The sequence below is a fragment of the Schistocerca nitens genome, chromosome 5, assembly GCF_023898315.1.
Source record: "Schistocerca nitens isolate TAMUIC-IGC-003100 chromosome 5, iqSchNite1.1, whole genome shotgun sequence".
Lineage (NCBI taxonomy): Eukaryota > Metazoa > Arthropoda > Insecta > Orthoptera > Acrididae > Schistocerca > Schistocerca nitens.
The window spans coordinates 164,342,437-164,363,727 of record NC_064618.1 but is presented as its reverse complement, the minus strand read 5'-3'; positions in this window follow the sequence as shown (position 1 = coordinate 164,363,727).

The window sequence follows — 21,291 nt, the reverse complement described above, 5'->3', positions numbered from 1 at the left end:
CAATCGGTGGTATTCCGAGAATTACATGTAATTACTGCACTGGAGTGGTTCAGAATACCCCAGATATCCACACAGACACATCCCACGGTCAGTGCCGCACTGTTATTTTCACTGCCTGACGCAGAATATCATTGTCGACGTCGAATTACCTCACTTTTTCACTGTGGACAATGGTAGCCTAAAAGTTTGTAATAGTTGTAACGTGTCCCTGATGTGAACGGTGTAGTCCATTATTGAAATTTCTTGACAGACTGAAACTGTGCGCCGGACGGAGACTAGAAGTAGGGATCTTTGCCTTTCACGGACAAGTACAATACCAAGTGAGTTACCTAAGAACGATTCGTGACCCGACCTCACAGCTTTACTTCCGCCAGTATCTCGTCTTCCACCTACAACGGAGTGACATTGTTAATCTTGTCGTTTTGTCTTTCTGTAGCATGAAATACGGGCTATCAACGTCTGTATTGGGCTCTGAGCACTATGGGACTTAACATCTGAGCTCATCAGTCCCCTAGAACTTAGAACTACTTAAACCTAACTAACCTGAAATCACACACATCCATGCCCGAGGTAGGATTCCAATATGCGACCGAAGCGGTCGCGCGGTTTCAGACTGAAGCACCTAGAACCGCACGGTCACAGAGGCCGACCCAGCGTCTGTATTGTTCAGTGACTGTGTAGTCTAACATAGTGTCCTTTAGACATGCATGCAGGAATACCCACGAGCATGGGATGTAGACAGTGTACCATATAGAGGTTCTCGTTGATCCGGCAGGCGTGCACGGATGCCCAAAGAAATTAAGGCGACCGCCCACGTTAAGCGGGAAATTCGTTTCGAGTTCCGGTCTCACACAAATTTTCATCTCTCAGTAATCATTTGTACAGCTGATGTATAATCACATTCGCCCTTTGCGGATACGTTTCGTTAATGTAAAACGCCTGTAGATCGTCGGGAGTGTCCATTCACTGAAACACCATACATGTCTGAACGTCCATGGTCAAGACTACAGAGACACTGAATAATGCAGACATTGCCACTCCGTATTTCATAAGCAAGACAAAATAAAGAGAATAACGATGTCTCACCCAGTGCGGGAATTACAGGAATATGTGACAGCATGGGACGTAGATATACAGTGATGTGACAGGTCATGAGACATAAGCAAATGAAAGATAACGGTAGTATCGCGTGTGTAAGGTATAAAACGGCTAGCACTGGCAGAACTGTCATTTGTACTCAGCTGATTCATGTGAAAAGGTTTCCGGTGTGATTATGACCGCACGTCGGCAGTTAACGGACTTTGGTTTTGGGTTGATTTGGTGGAAGAGACCAAACAGCGAGGTCATCTGTCTCAGTGGATTAGGGAAGGACGGGGAAGGAAGTCGGCCATGCCATTTCAAAGGAACCATCGCGGCATTTGCCTGAAGCGATTTAGGGAAATCGCGGTAACCTAAATCAGGAAGGTCGGACGCGGGATGGACGGTCCTCCTCCGGAAAGCGAGTCCAGTGTGCTGACCACTGCGCCACCTCGCTCGGTGACGGACTTTGGACGCGGAGTGGTAGTTGGGGATGCACCCATAGGATTACCAATATCGTTAGGGAATTCAGTATTCCGAGATTCACAGTGCCATGAGTGTGCCGAGAATACGAAATTTCAGGCATTACCTCTCACCATGGACGATGCAGAGGTCGACGGCCTTACTTAAAAACGAAGAGCAGCAGCGTTTGCGTAGTGTTGTCAGTGCTAACAGACAACAGAAACGTACAACGAAAGTATCAGTTATGACAGTGGGGCGAGATTAGACTTTAATAAAGATGGCAATAGACGACCGACTCGAGTGCCTTTGTTAAGGGGCTCCGGAAAGGCTCAAAATCATGAAAAGTTCAATCTTTACTTTTTTGCGTTTTCTGAATCTGCAGACTATTACCTTTTAATAGATATATAATTTATTCAATTCCGAAGACTACAACTATTTTTAAATTTTTTTTTAAATGTGTTCTACATCGGCGTGACCCACTGTGGCGCTGTTAAACTGCTGCCAAATGGTGTTATTATTAACGTCCGTGTTCATCAGGTACATTTTAGTGATGTGAGATAAAGTATGTGTTGTGGCTAACCTGTGATGGTTCAATATATATCGCTGGTGTGATTGTCGATTGTTTCATGTTTATTTACTCTGTCGTTATCTCGAAAATATTCGTAATTAATTCTGTTTCTTGAGTCTCTGTTTTGTTGAAGTATAATAATGAGTAAAAGTAAAGTTATTAGAAATCCTCTGAAGGCTTTTAAGAAAAGGAGAAATGTTGGAAAGCCAAGGTATTTAGAAATATGAGAATGAAGATAGGTTCTAACATGGTACGAGCGATGCTTGCTTTAGACAAGGAACGCCTTCGGGCTGCAGACAGGGCTGTAAAGAGTCTAGAAATACAAGCAAGAGTAAACAGGAGGAGGAACAAGAGGAAGCTGGAGGAGGAGTTTGCAGAGGATGAAGATAATCCATCCTATGGACCTGGAATGCACTAAAAAGTTAATCCAATCTTTGTCGCTCGATTCCCAAAACTTTTATTTTCTCATACTAATTACATGTTTTCTAAGGAACATATTTGTTTCAAACTTTCAGTAAATGTTACACAGTACCTTCTGCATAATTTAACACAGCCTTTTTCCAAAAAACTGTATATTTTTTAATATATAAATAAAAAATTGCAAAAAAATGTTGTGAATTTTCATTAAAATTGAAAAAAAATCATCTTTAATAACTGAACTAAAATTTTGTAAAATCCCTGTGTTAAGTTGTATCCCATATTCCAATAAATAATCTGTAAAAGGTCAACTTCCTACCTCAAATACTTTGTGAGGAAAGATGTAATTTATAAGCGTTATTTTAACATTGCAAGTATAGGGCGTTCCGGAGCCCCTTAACAACACGACATCGTCTGCTGCTCTTCATCTGGACTCGTGTCCAGATTGGTTCGACGCTAGACGACTGGAAACCGTGGCCTGGTCAGATGACTGCCGACATCAGTTGGTAAGAGCTGACAGTGGTGGTGCAGACCTCATTAAGCCGTGGATCCAAGTTGTCAACAAGGCACTATACAAGCTGGTGTTGGCTCCGTATTGGTGACGGCTGTGTTCATATGGAACGGACTGGATTCTCTGCAGCTTCGGCTACTTGGAGATCATTTGCAGCCATTCATGGTCTTCATGTTTCCAGACAACGATGGAACTTCTATGGGTAACAGTGGACCATGTTACTGGGCGACAGCTGATAGCGATTCATTTGAAGAAATTTTTGGACAGTTCTAACGAATGATTTGGCCTCCCAGATCGTCTGACATGAATTGAACATTCATGGGACATAATCGAGGGATCAGTTCATGCACAAAATCCTGCACTGGCAACACTTTCGCAATCGTGAAAGGCTACAGGGCAACATAACTCGTTGTTTCTGCAGTGGACTTACAACGACTTGTTAAGACCAAGCAGGGCAAAAGGTGATCTGACACGACATTAGTAGGAATCACATGACTATCATCATCTCAATATGTGATACCCTGGATCCGTCCTGGAGGTGTGTACTGTTAGTGACCACTCACGTTAAGCGGGGAACCGGGGTTCCAGTTCAAGTCCAGTACAATTTATCATCTGTCACTAATCATTTTTACAGCTGGTGTATAACAGTATTTGAAATGTTCGAATTCATTTCGTTAAAATAAATTGTCACGTATTGTTACAGGAGGCAGTATTGCCTCTAGCTTCCTAATGGTTCAAATGGCTCTGAGCACTATGCGACTTAACAGCTGAGGTCATCAGTCGCCTAGAACTTAGAACTAATTAAACTTAAGTAACCTAATGACATCATACACATTCATGCCCGAGGCAGGATTCAAACCTGCGACCGTAGCGGTCGTGCGGTTCCAGACTGAAGCGCCTGGAACCACTCGGCCACTCCGGCCGGCTCTAGCTTCCTAGACAATGCATATGTCCTGATAGCTACAACGTCGAATTATGGGTCATTTTACACGTGCCGATTACTGTGTACTGTACGATAGTGTAAGCCGTCACGAGAGATGGCATTGTCTAGTACTACAATACGTACGTGTGGGCAGATGAATCACCTCAAGGGATCGCGAATGTGAGTCGTCAGGATTACTCCAGTATCAATCTATGGACAGGAATTGTCGGTGACAGACTCATAGGGTCAAAAATTTTACGACACGGATTGACGGGTGTTGTTTATTACTGATTTTTGCACAAAGAAGTAACCATCGCCCTGAGGGAACCTTAGTCCTGTCAGAAAGACAAATAGTGGTTCATGCACGAAATGGCACCCACTCCCCCCCCCCCCCCCCTCCCCTCACTGCAAAGTGTCGTGGGTGATGGATTGGTCCAGGAGAACCAGAACCGTTGCCTCACCGTTTACTAGACATGAATCCGTTGGATTTCTGGCTACGGGGTCGTTTAAAGGCACTGGTGTACGCCCAACTCATCGACAACATGTATTCGGTAAAGCAGCGTGTGACCAAAGCATGTGATGCAATTCTAATGCAGCCAGGTATGTTCGAATAAGTGCATGGTGCACTGCGAAGAAGGGCTGTAGCCTATGCGACAATGCGTGGCACCTATCTGCTTCTGCGTGACACACAGATCGGCACCACTTCTAGTTGTGATCAATGCCACAACCTGTAGGAATATGTGGCCTTTCTTTAATCATGCTGTATAAGGGGTGGGGGGGGGGGGCAGATGGAAAAATCCGCTGACATAAGCAGCTTTGACAAAGGCCATATTGTTGTGGTCCGTCACCGACGAGTGCCTGTAGAAAGCGCTTGGAGGACGATGAAACCACAATGACAAAATGTTGTATCACCACGCCTCATCACAGAGCGATGAGGTCCAAGGCTTCCCCGTCCTGTAATGTAGAATAAGTGACAGAGTACAATTCTGGTGCAGGTACAAAGATTGCGGATAACACTACAGATCACCAGATCACATTGTTGAGAATGGGACTCCGCGCCAGAGAACCCATTCTCATGTTAACCTAACGCTACTGTCAATTACGAATGCATTTAGCATGTGATCATTGTGATTTTACCTCTGTATTAATGGAAACTTGTCGCCTGGTTAGATGAATCACGTTTCTTGTTACACTAGGTCTTTGGTCCCGACCGGACACACTGATATTCAGGCAAACTGCCGCTCGAAACGCACCCAGCCTTGGATGCAGGCCGGTGGGGGCAGTGTTATGCCATGGGGGCATACAAACAGACTTCCCTCGGACCTGTGGGGGTAACAGACATTGCGCCACCTGCAGACTAACTGAACATTATTGCAGATCATCTGCAGCACTTCACACTTGATACCTTCCCCAAAGTTCTGGCTTTTTCCAACAGGATAACAGTATTGGTGATAGCGATTTGAAGAGCGCGACAGTGAACTCACGATATCTTTGCTACGAAATTCGCCTTAGCTGAATGCTATGTAAAACGTCTGTGTCGCTATCAAGCGACAGCTGTGCGCACTCTAACCATCGGACCTTAATTTATTGCAGGTGGGCGACCTATGCGTATATATACGATGCCACAGATCTCCGGAAACCTACCAAGGAGTTGTCGATTCGAGGCCAGGCAGAATAGTTGCTGTATTGTTTTCAGAAGTGGACCAGCACGGTATTAGGAAGGCGGTCGAAATGTATCGAGATATCAGTTATTTCCCTCGTTCAGTACGCCAGTGGAACAGGAAGAGAATATTGGTACAATGAACTCTCCACCATGTACTGTACAGAGGCTCGTGGAGTATATCTGTAGCTGTAGATGCAAGTATTATAAGAACGGATCAGACTGAGTATCGGATGCATGTGCCATAAATATTTGCCGATATTACGACTCTGTGCTCCTCTTTAGATCCTCATCTCTGAAATTTAATGAAAAGCAATCGACAGTGACGCTGCAGCTCCCCTTTGGCGAGCGCTGTCGCATTTTATACCCAGCGGTGCAGAATATCCTCGGGCGTGGCGCTTGATAATCCGCAACAACACGGGCGCGCGCGGTGCGTGCCGGGCGGCTGTCTGTGTCGAGAGCGGCGACAAACACGGCTTTAATTAATCGCGCCCTCTATGAAACGCTGCGAATCACCGGCTGCGTTGAACACCGACTGGCGCCAGCAAATCCGTTTCCAGGCCGCACGGTGGCGCTCCATCTGCTCGCTTATGATATTCCGTTTCGGAATGATTTCTGCCGTCATACTGCAGGACTGCTCTCATGTTGTTGATGACACTCTTACTGCTGCTACAGTGCCAACAGATTCCACAACAAGTGTCTGTGGTCTTAAACAACAGGAAGAAAGCACCCTGGACAGAAGTCTGTTCACCCCCTGGAAAGGCCACGCAGCTCGTTTGCAACACTGTACTCGTATATATTTTAGAACCAACTCACGAAGGTCCGTTGTGGGTTGTAATTATCGTGTGGCAGTGAAACTTAATGGATATGCTAACGTGTTGAAGTGGAACAGATTAACGGTGGAAAAAAATTTGTTTCGGTTTTGGCTACCAGGAGCAAATCTGGCGCTGTACAGCATCTCGTGGAGGTCTCCGATGCTCATATTGAACAAACTGTGTAACTGAATCAACGTCATGGCTTTCTCACTTGTTTGACGTTTTCCCCCCATATCCAGCCCCTAACCCATCAGATATGAAAATATTTGTGTACGTCTTTCTTAGATTCATCTGGTGGCCAAAACTGTAACTTATTTTTTACACCGTAAATCGGTTCCGCATTAACACATTAGAATGTCTACCACGTTTCGCAGCCATACGATAATTATAGCCCACATTGGACCTCTAACGTGTATCCTCCCACTCGTGACGTATGACATGCCAATGATTGGTGACGTATGACATGCCAGTGATGGGGTTATGTATGTACGAGTCAGTTGTGTGCATTCAGCTCAGTGGAATAGGTAGAAGCGGAGAAGTGACAGAATGGAAGAAAGAAACTATCGCTTTTCGACGAGCTCTCATCAAATGTCATGCCCACACCGTGTACGAGATTAACTGATTTGTTGGTGTATCAATGTGGACTGTCCAGTGGTGTGCTACTCGGACGCTTGTAACACCACACAAGAAAAGTGGCCGTAAAAAGAGCCTAACTGTCGCAGACCAGAGACTAACCTCATGCCATGTAAAAGACATTCTGTTTCAAACCGACAGAAACTGCTGCTGCTTCAGCGAAAGCAGTCCCACCTCAACCAGTTTCAGGGTGAAAACTGCAAAGGTAACTGGATGTAAAACGCATTTTGAGTGATGTACCATATAAAATGCCATTGCTCGCAGCATCCCATAAAGCGGCACACCTTCATTGGGCTAAATAATACAGAAAATGAACAGTAACTGACTGGAGGACAGTAACGTACTCCTACGAGTTGCAATTCTGCCATTTTTCGGACGATTCAAGGGGTCAAGGACACCAATGACTCAAATAAAAGCGTCTCACCTGGACTGTGTGTAAAGTGTTTTTCAGGCTGGTGGTGGTTCAGTGATGTTTTCGGGGTGTTTGCATACCATGATTTCGGCATACTCATTCTGTTTATCCGCAACATGACCCAAGATGTTCATTTCAACGTTCTCTGCCACCAACTGTTGCCCCTTATTCTGCCTTCTTATAATGACTATGGTGTTGATATTCTCGTCTTCCTAGGTGACAGCTGCCACCGATATGACCTCTACGTATTGGTTCTTATTTTGGCGAATACTGTGGCACTTGTAACGTCTCTTAGCAAAACACATATTATATGTGGTAAAAAAGGAGAAAAGAATAATTGAACTGGATGATTGTAAGTGCGTGGACAACGATTGTGTGAATTTTATGTAATAAAGAGAAAGCATTATGTACCGTATTTTGTGCTTGTATGGAATTATGTATCGATTTTTTTAAAGATAATATCTGTGTCGGTGAGTACTGAAACCGCCACAGACGATACTTATTAAATATCAAATATGAGAATATGTCACAATGAGTAGAAACAGTAGTGACCGAACATTAACTTCTCTGTCATCTTCTTGGAGCTACGTGAGTAGGAAGAGCCTGTGATGTTATATTGTATGCTTGTGTAGCATTCTTTTGTCAAGATTCAGAGACGTATGCCATTAGACTTTGATTCGTAAAGGTGTGTAATAGTTTAATCTGTCTAAATGTTTTGAATAGAGTAACTTAGTGAAAACTTGCATTGTGAATTGTAATAAGCTTGCCTGGTATTTTATCCCATCCTTTTACGACGTTTTCAGTTATTTAAATATTATTCTTGGTGCAGAGCTGCGCTACGAACGAACGAGCCGCTGCCGCGGCGCATTCAAACTGCATTAAATGAAACCAATCACACCGCAAAGAAGCGGGCAGGTAATAGTGAAATAAAATTATTTCTTTCAGCTTTCGGAATTGCATAGCAGAGCAGCAGATTTTATGATGAGTTTTACAGGTGGACGCGGGCTGCGGATGATATATTATTAACAGTGCAAAAAGATAATTTACCTTCATAGCATAAAAGAAATCTTGCTGTGCGTAGTTCTGGTCTGGCAAACATTATAGTGAAAACATCTTTTTCTCTGATAATAGTCTCATGTTAGTCGTGGTACTTATTGGTGTTTTACTGTAAACAAAAATCCACTGCAAAAGTTTGACGTTGAACAAACATTGCATACTGTAACCACAGTATTATTAACGAAATAATTTTCAGTAACCTTTTCAATAACTATGAAATAAGGAAGATATGATGAACTTCATAGCGAGTTACAGTAATGAAACAATGTTCTTTTTATAGAAAGCCAGATCCAGAATAATAAGAACATAATATATTTTGTTTTGTTTAAATTAATGATCCAAAGAAACTCACAGCACAGCATCCCTAAAAAGTATTTCAGGACCCTTTTTGTAGCAACATATTTTATCTCATATGTTAGTTGTTACGCGAGCAGTAACAAAAACAAAGAGAGACCAGCGGAACACTATATCCCACCTCCACTGGTCCGCCATACCATCCCATCTTGGTCTCAAGAGAAACGTCGAGGCCGTTTGGAATAGCCAATCAAGCGCAGAGATCAACAATTCTGCAGTTTTCTAGCTTTACGGTTTCTAATCAGCCTTCAGCTGGATATGGCGAAACTGAAGGTACTTATGGGCTCTCTTTCTCGCAAAATTGGGGCTAATATCCAGGCAAGATGAGCTGTTGCACAGTATTAACGTGACGTCATCAGGCAGTGACAAATATATTGTCTGGAGTGCTTACTTGACAAGTTCAATAAGTTGTGGGTTCATTTACTGTTGGACTTTCCATAGGCATTTACACGACTTAATACTGTAGCACGAAACAAAGCAAAATAATTAGTGATTAGCATACCGTCGATGATAAGAGCTATGAGAGAGAACACAAGCTCGAATCAGGGCAGCAAATGCAATGTGTCCATTTGAAAGGAACTGTCGTAGCATTTCACCTACACGATTTAAGAAAATCATTGCAAATCAAAATCTGATGACGGTTGAGCCTTCGTGTGTTTAGTAAAGTTGGAGTCCGCCAAAAGCAACACGTTGGTGCTGTTACGTCATAGTCTGTATGCGGATATGTGATTTCACATGCAGGAAAATTGATTTCGACCGCACATGACACATACAATGGAACATTTCGGTATTCTTTAATTTTTCATTTTAACTAGAGATGATCAAGGGATCAAAGTTATGCGCTTGTGTACCACGTAGAAATATACATTGAAGAGCCAAAGAAAAGGTACGTCTGCCAAATATTGTGTGGGGCCACAGCGAGCACGCAGAAGTGCCGTGGCACGGACTCGACTAATGTCTGAAGTAGTGGTGGAGAGAACTGACACCATTAATCCTGCAGCGCTGTCCATAAATCAGTAAAAGGACGAGGGTTTGGAGATCTCTTCTGAACAGCAAGTTGCAAGGCATCCCAGATACGCTGAATAATGTTAATGTCTGAGGAGTTTGGTGGCCAGCGGAAGTGTTTAAACTCGGAAGAGTGTTCCTGGAGCCACTCTGTAGTAATTCTGGACGTGTGTGGTGTCGCATTGTCCTGCTGGAATTGCCCAAATCCGTCGGAATGCACAATAGACACGAATGGATGCAGGTGATCAGACAGGATGCTTAGCACGTGTCCCCTGTCAAAATCATGTCTAGACGTATCAGGGGTCCCATATCACTGCAACCGCACTCCTCCAGACCATTATAGAGCCTCCACCAGCTTGAACAGTCCCCTGCTGACATGCAGAGTCCATGGATTCATGAGGTTGTCTCTGTACCCGTACACGTCTATCCGCTTGATACGATTTGGAACGAGACTCGTCCGACCAGGCAACATGTTTCCAGTCATCAACAGCCCACTGTCGGTGTTGATGGGCTCACGTGAGGCGTAATGCTTTGTGTCGTGCAATCATCAAGGGCATACGAAAGGGTCTCGGCTCCGAAAGTCCATATCGATTATGTTTCGTTGAATGGTTCGCGTGCTGACACTTTTGGATGGCCCAGCATTGATATCTGCAGCCCCGATCTAGCGCCCAGTCACTACCATCTGTTCCTGCAAATGAAGAAACACCTGGCCGGTCAGCGTCTTCAAGACGATGACGAAGTCAAAACAGTGGTGATGCAGTGGTTAACAAGTCAGGCGGCAGACTTCTATGGCGAGGGTATTCAAAAACTGGTACAACGTTATAACAAGTGCCTCAATATTGACGGAAATTATGTAGAAAAGTAGATTAAGGTACAGGCTTTCAGGTAAAAATAAAATTATTGAGATATCTTAGCACGCCTTTTTTTAATTTTAAAACGGTACTTACTTAAAAAACACACCTCGTACTTGTTTGATTGTAGGCCATTTTAAAGCTCTCTACGACATGAATTGATGTTGAGTTTCTTTCATCATCCAACTGTTCCATTCCTCTCTCATATACATTTTAAGTGGTTTATATATCGAGATATCAAGAGTTGCAGTTGTGAAGTAAATCCTCCCGGAATAACAGCAAGCTCTGTATTTCCCTGTCTCAGTTTCTCTTTGACAGATTTTTCAAATGACTACTCAACTTATCTAGCATAAGAAGAGAACTCTTCTTCAACAAATCACCTTTCCTTCTCTCACACACCATGTTAATACATAATTTTATAACAGCCTCGTCCTTCCAGCCCTTGTCATGTATGCGAACAACATCACCTGGCTGAATTTCAGAAGATCTTTGCATTGTTTTGCGCTTGAAAATGGTCGTTGGACTAAGTTTAGTATCACCAGCATAAAATGAAAGGACAACAGTGCAGCTCATTTTTTCATTTCCACTTGTTTTTATAGTTACAGATTTAGCACCTTTCATGGCAACAGGTCCGTTACTCGGCACATCAAATACCATATTCGCTATTTAGCTTAGTTCCACACTGGCTTTCTTTCGATGCTGAATAATAAAGCGATGGAAAGATATTTCATCTTATTATCTTTTCTTACCCTTCTGACATTTTCTGGCATATTTTGGTTTTGGTTCGCATGCTAAGTGCATCACGCTTCATAATCCTATAGTACCAACCAACTCCGTCCCTAGTTTCTGTTACGTTCTACATTAGCGCTAGCTTACTAGCGTATTTGAATCATTTTTGTATTAATTCCAACGTCATTTTGACGGTGTCCTTAAATCCTTTTCACTAAGTCATCTTCTAGTTTTGCCCATTTTTCATTCAGAATTATGCCAGCACATTTAGTATTCCCCTTTTTTTTCAGTTCGTCTTTACTAGCGCGCAAATCGCGAATGGTATTTTTCTGTTGGTGGAGGGCCGAATCGCCGCCCAGCTGCTCTGTTTCCATGTCCTGCATATGCTATTACTTTCCATTTATAACCTGCATCACACGAATAACTTTATTTTTTCAATATCAAACTAGCTACAAACAAAAATATTGGACTGTTACCGATAGCACAAATCACTTTTAGTTAGACTGAAATCACGTATCATAGGCTTAGACAGTGTTCTGAGTTTGTGATGGCGGGGCGGGAGGGAGGCAGTGTTAGCAACCTTGTGAATCCCATCGGTGCACTGCTGTTGCCAGTTGAATTCCATGTTGCCAGACAGAGATACGTTTCGAGCGGCATCGAATATATGGCCATTTTTATGACTGGCGAAAATCTGAAATCAAACACTGGACATTCTTAAGTTGATTTCGAGTATAAGACACACCTAAATTTTGAAGGCTATTTTTTAAAGACATAAATGCGTCTTATAGTCCGTAAAATACGGACTGTACTTACTAATATTGAAACTACACTTCTCTATACAAGACTCGCACTTGTGCGCCTGTTCTTCTGAGATGTTAAAAACGCCAGTTTAATTGCCTTCTTATTGCTAAATCTAATTACCTTCGTTGGTTGTGTGTGAACGTTTTAACAAATATCATACACTATGTGATCATAAGTATCCGGACACCTGGCTGAAAATGACTTACAAGTTCGGGGCACCCTCCATCGGAAATGCTGGAATCCAGTAGGGTGTTGGCCCACACTTAGCCCTGATGACAGCTTCCACTCTCGCAAGCATACGTTCAGTCAGGTGCAGAAATGTTTCTTGGGGAGTGGCAGCCCATTCTTCACGGAGTGCTGCACTGAGGAGAGGTATCGATGTCGGTCGGTGACGCCTGGCACGAAATCTGCGTTCCAAAACATCACAAAGTGTTCTATAGGATTCAGGTCAGGACTCTATGCACGCCAGTCCCTTACAGGGATGTTATTGTCGTGTAACCACTCCGCCATAGGCCGTGCATTAGGAACAGGAGCTCGATCGTGTTGAAAGATGCAGTCGCCATCCCCGAATTGCTCTTCAACAGCGGGAAGCAAGAAATTGCTTAAAACATCAGTGTAGGCCTGTGCTGTGATAGTGCCACGAAAACAAGCGGTGCAAGCCCCCTGCATGCAAAACACGACCACACCATAAAAACCACAGCCTCCGATATTTTACTGTTGATACTTCACACGCTGGCAGATGACGTTCACCGGGCTTTCGCCATACCCACACCCTGCCATCGGCTCGCCACATTGTGTTCCGTGATTCGTCACTCCACTCAACGTTTTTCCATTGCTCAATCGTCCAGTTTTTACGCTCCTTACACGAAGCGAGACGTCGTTTGGCCTTTACCGGCCTGATGTGTGGCTTATGAGCATCCGCTCGGCCATGAAATCCAAATTTTCTCATCTACCGCCTAACTATCGTAATACTTGCAGTGGATCCTGGTGCAGTATGGAATTCCTGTGTGATGGTCTGGACAGATGTTTGCCTATTACACGTTACGACCCTGTTCAACTGTCGGCGGTCTCTGTCACTCAACAAGAGACGAGGTCGGCCTGTACGCTTTTATGCTTTAAGTGTCCCTTCACGTTTCCTCTTCCTCACACCGTACACAGTGGACCTAGGGATGCTTAGGAGTGTGGAAATTTCGCGTACAGAAGTATGACACAAGTGACACCCAATCACCTGATCACGTTCGAAATCCATGAGTACCGCGTAGAGTCTCATTCTGCTCTCTCACGATGTCGAATGACTGCTCAGATCTCTGATATGCAGTACCTGGCAGTAGGTGGTAGCACAGTGCACCTAATATGAAAAACGTATGTTTTTGGGGATGTCCGGATACTTTTGATCTCATAGTGTACATTTCATATGTGCAGATCATTGGTCATATGTGCTAACTCACTAAGACGTATTGGCCCACTGTAATATCAGATCATTAAAATTATTGTGATACAAGTTTCAACATCAATCAGTACGCATAGGTACATGACTAGTGCTCAAGGTATCGTCTGCAGCATTTGTTATGTGTGTATATCGACAATGAAACGTCCCCTTTGAAAAATTTATACAAGACTGTGCTTATACTGACACACAGTACTTTTAGCGCAACGCAATCTGACTTTCAAAATTCCCTACAAAAGAATGGCCCTGACTAACATTAAACTATACCTTTCACAAATCACTTACCTCACAAAAATCTTCGCTGCTCAAGCTACTGCAATACAGCGAGCGCCACTACTGCCAGCTAAATAAAAGATTCAAACTATGGAAGGCACTAACTACTGATAGGGATAGTTAGCAAATGAAAGATATTAATAGAGAACAAAGAATGTATTTACCTTGATATCATCATATATATAGCAGTTCATGACAAATTACAAAACTCCGCCATCTCTCTCCCCACATCCACCACTGCTGGCGGCTCACCTCCAACTGCGCAACGCTACGCGCTGTTCACAGCCAGCTGCCTAACACTACAATGGCGAGTATTACAACAATGCAAAACAGCCACAGGCTGCACACAGCACAGCCAGTGATTTTCATACAGAGGTGGCGTTACCAATAAAAAAACCTAAACAGCCTACTTACATAGCCCCCATGCTCCCCACAAAAAATTTTACAAATTTTGTTGGGCACTGGCCAATACATATTTGTTAAAATTTTTCATAATCGTAATTACAATAACAAAGAAATCAAATGCACACACTTATTGATACAATGTTGGTCAAAAGCTAAAATTTTCTCACAGTCCATAAAGACAGTCCTGATTCATCACAGTAAAATTACAGTGTTTTTCTTTTTTTTCGAAGTCTGAACAGTGAAAGAGAATGCACACAGAAGTAGTGGATTTCCATGCAGTCTTGAAGAAGTAGTGTCCTTCCAACGGAAAGACAGTGCTGACTCTTGACATGCTGACAGGTAATGGGCCACAACAGAGCAAACCCACAGCGGAGTAAGTCGAAGTTTTGAAGAGTATTGGTGGGTAGGTCATCACAGAGCAGACCCACTGTAGTCCTGGTAGAGATTACGGTATTGGTGGGCCACCAGAGGTGCAGACCCACTGCAGTCCTTGTAGAAATAATGATACTGGTGAGTCATCAAAGGTGTAGACCCACTGTAGTCCTTGTAGAAATAATGGTACTGGTGGGCCACCAGAGGTGCAGACCCACTGTAGTCCTTGTAGAGATGGCCAGCAGCCATCTGTTGTGACTGTGCAGGTACACAATCACCATTGAAGAGTCTTGCGGATAATATAGCAAGTCCATAACCACCACTTGTGCACTCACAAAGTTTTTGGAATTGTCCTTAGAACCAGCAATGCTGTTATCCAGTCCCTTGCTGAATTATTAACACACGTGCAAACACTAACAGTCCCTACTTCTCACATATTGTCCATATACTATGACCAACAGAAACGTGTGCAGTGAGATGTAACTTACAAGTTACTTAATTTGATGAACTGCTGTCAATTACAATTTTATAACATGAGAATACAATTACAAAGATACAAAATACATCATTAAAGAACATAACAATACAGATAACATTTGTAGTAAAACAGGCTTTACAAAAGAATAGAAATAGACATATACATCAATGTTACAGGAATTATGACATAAGTTCATACATAAAAGATCAGAATAACTTTTGAAACATCAACTTCAAAAAAAATGGTTCAAATGGCTCTGAGCACTATGGGACTCAACTGCTGTGGTCATAAGTCCCCTAGAACTTAGAACTACTTAAACCTAACTAACCTAAGGACAGCACACAACACCCAGCCATCACGAGGCAGAGAAAATCCCTGACCCCGCCGGGAATCGAACCCGGGAACCCGGGCGTGGGAAGCGCATCAACTTCACACCTAAGCATTAACACAGAACAGAATAAATAATATATAAGCATATTTACAAGTTAAATAACATATTATTAATACCAATTATATTTGAGGATAACAGTATTCCTCATCATAGTGAATGTAGCTTAGTATTAGAAGAAGAAAAAATTCTATGAAACTACACAGAGACAGGAAGAAAACAAATACACAAGGGTACACAAACACATAGGGGGATAACACAATGGAAAGGACAGGGTTCGTTTTCAGAGTAACTTTTGGTACTGCAGTCCAACCCAAGACTTCATTCCCTAGATCTTTCGTCTTATTTCCACATTTGTTTCCACCAAAAAAATCCTATTCAAGCATGCTTTCTGTATATATAGGTTCACATATTTCTTACCTCATTATTTATTTTCCATTATCTTACTTCATCATTTATTTCCAAGACAATCCTACCTAAACCTGTTGTCCCTAAACCCTACTTTTTTTGGTTCATATCCTCTTTCAAAATACCCTTTTTTTTGGCCAAAGCATTTTCTTTAAGCTTCTCAATGCATTTCTTCCAATCCATCATAGTTAGTTTCTTATATAGTCTACCCCCTCTTAAGCTAACTTAAATCTACTGAGCTCAGATATATATACCAATGGACGAGGCAATGCAGCATCACATAAAACAATTAATATAAACAGCAATGAAAAAAGACGCAGATTTGCGAAGCAAGCTGCATTAAGAAATTAGCAAAGCAATTGTAATATTACAACTAATCTAAGGCAATGTGCAGCAAACAATAAAAATAAATCATTAGTAAAACTGGCTTAACAGAATAATACAAAGTCAAATTCAATAACACTATGCCTGGCAAACAGCAGCAACTTATACCTAAACATGACATAGCTCAAGCAGAAAAAATATTACAGTAAAAATGCCCATGTATGTCACATCTTAGCACTAGAGTGATGCATCACGAGAACTTACACTAGCAGATAAGTTACCAAATCGTAAAGAAATTATTTATGCAATTCCTGTGAAGGGAAATGTCTATTTATGTGCCCTTGTTTTCTTGGAAGTAGATCACAAAACTATTATTTACTGGATCTGTAGACAGAAAATATTTATATTAGTACATCTATAAAATTTTATATTTACCAATGCTGCAGTGCAGCTAGAAACTAGATATTAAACAAAATGGGCAAAGCAAGGCGTGAAACGTCATTCACTAGCCATATGGCATTTCTCTCAATTAGCACGACAATAGCCGTGAAATGTTTCTCATCGTTTTCAAGTTCGACCGTGTCGTTTTTGCGATGCTTTCTACAAAGGAACGTCAATAGCGAGGATAATGGCCTCCCCTTTTTTTTCTACCTGTGCCGCTGGAAGGCTAATGGCTTTTTTTCGGGCGGCTGTCGCCCTGGTGGGTGCCCGCGACGCATTACGTGCAGGTGGTCACTTAACTTTCGTACGGAAATATTTACGACAGCAGTTTGCGCTACAGTGGCAGTCTCATATAAAAATATTTCACAGGTCAAGAATTAGCGTTGCAAATCTGTAGTCTTAAAGTACGATTCTTGGTTTCCAACATACGTCTTCACAAGGCAGAGTTCCTAACCGCTACTCATTACTCCTTACCTTATTACACATATATATATTCGTCGACGCTTCTTTAATATTTCATCATATGAAACACGTAGCATAATCAAATTCCTCATATAGCATCAGCTTCTTGACCATAAACATACCTCAGCAGCATAATACACATCGTCGTCGTAAAAATAACATCATAACACCTCAGTCAACTCTCAAAATCGTCGTAGCTTCCTCCAATAGTTTCAAAACCTAAAAAAAATTCTCCGCTCATGTCAAAAGTGTCATCCGCCTCAAACGCACTTCAAAAATCATGATCCCATACCAAATACATCATTCAAAGCTCTCATAGTATCACAATGGTTCCGAAAAAAATATGAACATTTCACGAAGTACAGACAAAATACAATTTCGTAAGTGTGAAGTTATCCACCTGTGTAATTACGTAAACATATGTCACTGATGCAGTAAAAAAAATGTTTATCTCTCAGTTAAATGATCAAGATAGCTGTGTAATTTGTGTTAGAGAAATATGGTACCGATGTTTAAAGTTGTATAAGCAAATACCATATTAGCTAGGGTTCCTTGTGGTTGCCACACACATGGTACACAAAGTAAGCGTGTACCCCCCTGAGGATTAATGTAATTATACCCTCAGGTGTTACAGATTATTGCAATGGAATGAAATGTATCACGGAAAAACTTCGTATCATTGTACTTCATATATCTTTAAAAATAAATGTTTTGAGTACCAAATTAATCACTCAAATGCATGTCCTGTAGCGCTAAATGTGCGTCTTGCTGTAAGATAATTCTGTGGAAGTGTAGTAATTATCGTCCTCCGAAAGCTAAGTTCTGCAGAAGTCAATGTACTTACCTCATGATAAACAAAAGTGCAATGCTTTGCGTATAGATATCTTAGTTATTACGCTTATTGTTGTGATGAAGAAAGTACTGTGCTGTGACATATTGTTGTGCCACGGAAAAGGCTGTCTCATTGTAGCTATACCACAAAAGTTAAATACTAAAACATGTTTTACTTTCCAGAAGAATTCAGAAAACTTGTGCAGATATAAAACAGATACACCGCAAAAGCAACATTGTAAATTGTCACTCATTAGTAGCGTCGTGATAAAATCGTGTAGCTGTCACATAAACTAACCTCTGTGTCATCTGGTATCTCACAGAAAGTACTTTAAATCCAGAATGTATTTTCAAGTAAACCAAAATGTTGCATTAAAATGTCAAGTTAAAAAAGCACATTATCTCTCAATAAACGGTTTTACGTGTGAAATATGGTGTAATCCTTTACTCTTCATAGTACGCAGACTTTCAACTGAAAAGCAATTGTCATGTTTTATACGTCGGTAAAAAATGCTGGAATTTTTCTCAAGGCTAGCGTCTTATGTTATTTTTCTCGGAGCCAGCGGGCGCACGCGGCTGCCTGCTGTGCGAGTCATTGTCTGTCTCTTTGTTGCCGCGCGCCGTTATTGGGATTAGGAGACCTAACTTCTACAAATTCACTCTGACGAGAAGGCCCTGCCCCGTTTGAATCCCGCCAGTTCTGATGCAATTCAAGTCTGTCGTTACGAATATATCGTCTGTCGTCATGTCGGTAGATTCCGTAGTTTCTTCCTTGTCCGTCACGTGGTGGAGAATTTCTCCCTGAATCGTAACTGTGCGCCGAGCTATTGCGTCTGAAGTTATTCTGCCTCCCTTGATAATAATTGTATTGGTTTCCATATCGTCTGTGTCTCTGGCTGTCTCTGTGATAGTCATTACTATGGAAATGCAATCTTTCTCTGTAATTATTTTTACCCTGCCAACGGTTGTCATACGGGTGGTGTCTGTTTTGGTCACGATTTGCGTTATAAGAATGGCCTTGTCGCGTCCAGTTATTATTTCTTTCATCGTGGAATTGCGACGGATGTGATCTGTAATTGTTGTGCTCCTGCATTCCGCGATTGTCAGTGTCAATTTCCAGTTCTTGTAACAGTCCCTGAAAAGCTTCAATGTCGTCTTTGCAACGTCCTGCTAAAATAATATGCCGTAAATGTTCAGGTAATTTGATTAAGCAAATTCGGATGAGTTCTGAGGGGCTGTATGGGTTTGAAAGATACTGATTCTTACGCAACATGTCTTCAAATGGTTCAAATGGTTCTGAGCACTATGGGACTCAACTGCTGAGGTCATTAGTCCCCTAGAACTTAGAACTAGTTAAACCTAACTAATCTAAGGACATCACAAACATCCATGCCCGAGGCAGGATTCGAACCTGGGACCGTAGCGGTCTTGCGGTTCCAGACTGCAGCGCCTTTAACCGCACGGCCACTTCGGCCGGCAAACATGTCTTCAAAATATTTCATAATACTGGAAAATTCAGATTGTTCGAAACGTTTCATCATTATGATGCTATGTTTTACTCGGTCTTGTGTGGCTTGAGACCAATATGCTGAGAGGAAGGCATGATAAAAATCTCCTTCACTGTGACAATCGTGAATGACCGATCGCATTCTTACAGCTGGTTCATTCTCTAAGTAGCCACACATAAATTCTAATCTGTGCTCTAACGACCAGTTGGGAGGAAAACAATGAGAGAATTGATGGAGCCATGCTTGTGGATGAATGTCATTACCAGAATTCTTAAATGTTTTGAATTTACGTGTAGTAATGAACAGCTTATAGTCAAAATCATCGTGTCGGCGAGTCGCATATCGGTCATTGTTACGTTGTTTCTGTGATTCCATCTCAAAATTCGGTGTGCCTTGACAATTTCTTTCATAATTTCCGAAATGCGCTGTGTTATTATTTTGTGGCTGTTCCGCATTTCTATGTCCCTCTTCCCGTATTGGGGCGCGAGTGTCCTCTGAAATACAAAAGTCTTGTATTACTTGTGTCAGCTGATCTTGTACTTCCCGGATTTCTCTTTGGTGTTGCGTATTTATTTGATTCTGATTTTGTTTGAATTTCCTAATTTGTTCGCACTCTTCTGTGTCATTAAAGACTACCGGTTTTGTGTCATTCAGATTATCATCTACCTTCGTAGATAAGCTAGTGAACTGATCCGAAAGTTCGGCTACTTTCTCCGATAGTGAACACATTTCCTCAGTGTGTTTTTCTGAACCAAGTTTCAGATTGTCCATTTGTGTTGAAATCGAATCTACTGTGTCCTTCAAGTTTTCCTGAGTTTTTGCAAGTTGCGTAACCGAATCGGTAGATGCAACTGAGTCAATTTTAGCCGACAAGGTCTCATGATTTTCATGAACAATGGTTTGCAGTTCTTTTATGGCTGCTTCGTGATTCTGTAATGCATTTTCATGCCGCGAAAAAATAGGTTGGAAATGCTCACAAATTTGTGTTTTTACGTCATTACAGACTTTTTGACATTTCGATTCGATGTTATGTAACTCAGTAGTTAAATCTTCACATGTTTGTTCAAGCGTGGTGTGAAGATTTTGTTCCATTGCGTCTAACTGTTGCTGTGTTTGTCTCTGGTGTTGTTCCATTGTGTCTAACTTTTGAAGATTTTGTCCCATTTGTTTCTGATTTTGTTCAAGCGTTGTCTCTAACTTTTGAAGATTTTGTCCCATTGCGTCTAACTGTTGCTGTGTTTGACTCTGATTTTGTTTCATTTGTCTCTGATTTTGTTCCATTTGTTGCATTAGTTGCAATAATAATGTATTAGTGTCTGGAATCTGTTTCTCTATGCTTTTTGGCAGTGCATTTTCACCGGCAACATTCACATTTTGACAAGCAGAAAATGTGTCTTGACTCATTTGAGAAAACGGTGATGACCCAGAACCTGAATCTACAGTATTTACGAAATTGTGTCCTGTCATTTCGGATTCCTGAGGCGAGCTGTTGCCGACCGACCGATCGATAATGCTTCCCTGCTCACTAACTGTTTCACTGTCTACGCCATTGTTTGCCGCCCGCTCCATTTCCCTATACACAATTACCAAATTATTACTTTGAACATCAGTTAATTCATTACTCGGTGGCGCTAACACACTGCTTTCGTTTTCACTGTCATTTCGCAGTTTACTTTGGAGC